At 47.0% G+C, this 1,220-nt stretch overlaps 1 protein-coding gene across 1 annotated transcript in view; it reads right to left on the reverse strand.

Moving 5' to 3' along the window:
• The window catches only part of AKAP14 (A-kinase anchoring protein 14), a gene marked incomplete at its 5' end in the record, with an annotated part of 19,126 nt that overhangs the window by 15,012 nt on the left and 2,894 nt on the right, over positions 1–1,220 (reverse strand). The gene's annotated exons all lie outside the window — the stretch shown is intronic.

Consider the following 1,220-nt stretch of genomic DNA (forward strand, 5'->3'; position numbering starts at 1 on the left):
GGGGAGGCCCCCACGCCCTATAGCGAAAACCTCTAAAAAAAAAAAAAAAAAAACCATGCTGGGTGCTTGTATGTTATGCCTAAAATCCCAAGAGGAGAATGGAGGAGAAGGGATTGTGACACAACCATCCCCTCAAGGGGTGACTTCTTTCCCTCCCTCTCTGTCAGTGAGCACATGTGCCCTATGGCCTCCCAAAAAAGCAGTTTTCTATGCAAGCCCTGTAGCCTAGTGGTTAAGGAAGCTGGATCCCATGAAGCCAATTATACAATTTTTTTCAAGAGAGATTTTTTGCTATAGGGTGTATGTACTTGCTGAAAAGACAGAGACAGAGAGACAGAAAGCAAGAAATCACTGTCCAGGGGGATGGCCATGCTGCAGTCCTCCTCCATTCTCCTCTGAGGATCTTGGGCATGCATGCACATGCACCTGACGTGAGTTTTAAGCTGCTGGGTCTAGCACTTGAATCATGGTCGAATATGGGAGTCCAGCAACATAACTGTTACGCCATCTGCTTGTCCCCCAACTACACAGTTTGAATCCTGGCACCAGTGGTTTGAAAAACATGCTGGGTGTGTGTATGTGTGTGTGCCCAGAATCCCAACAGGATAGAAAGATGGAGAATGGGGGATCGTGGCATGACCACACTCCATGGGAGATTGCTTTTTCCTCTCTTCCTCTCTGTCCATGGCAAGCACTTGCACCTTCTGAGTATTAGAAGAAAAAAAGTAAAATTACTCTTTCTACTACTGTGTGGGAAAGAATATATCAGACCTATGATCAAACTTCACTTTCCTGTTGAATTAGAGAACCTGAACAAATTTCCCCAAGTCTCTGAGTCTCAAGTTTCCTCCACTGTAAAAATAGGCTACCTACACACAGGTGTGTCAGGATTAAATAAGATAAGTTGTGAAGTGCTTACCAGTGCTCAGCACATAATAATACTCACTGAATGGCAACTCATAGTTTCCCGTGTACTGATGTGTGGTGGACTCTGGGAAATTGGAAATAACCTTTGAAAGCTTCCCATCAAAAATGCCTGACACATTGGGAACCAGCAGTTAGCGTAATGGCTATGTCGCTGGACTCCCACATAGTCGACCGCAGTTCGTGTCCCGGACCTGGTGGCTTAAAACTCACGCCGAGCGCGTGTGCGTGCGTGCCCAAGATCCCGAGAGGAGAATGGAGGAGAAGGGATTGCGGCGTGACCATCCCCCCTGGGG

This window comes from Tupaia chinensis, unplaced genomic scaffold (assembly GCF_000334495.1).
Source record: "Tupaia chinensis unplaced genomic scaffold, TupChi_1.0 Scaffold145659_1, whole genome shotgun sequence".
NCBI lineage: Eukaryota > Metazoa > Chordata > Mammalia > Scandentia > Tupaiidae > Tupaia > Tupaia belangeri.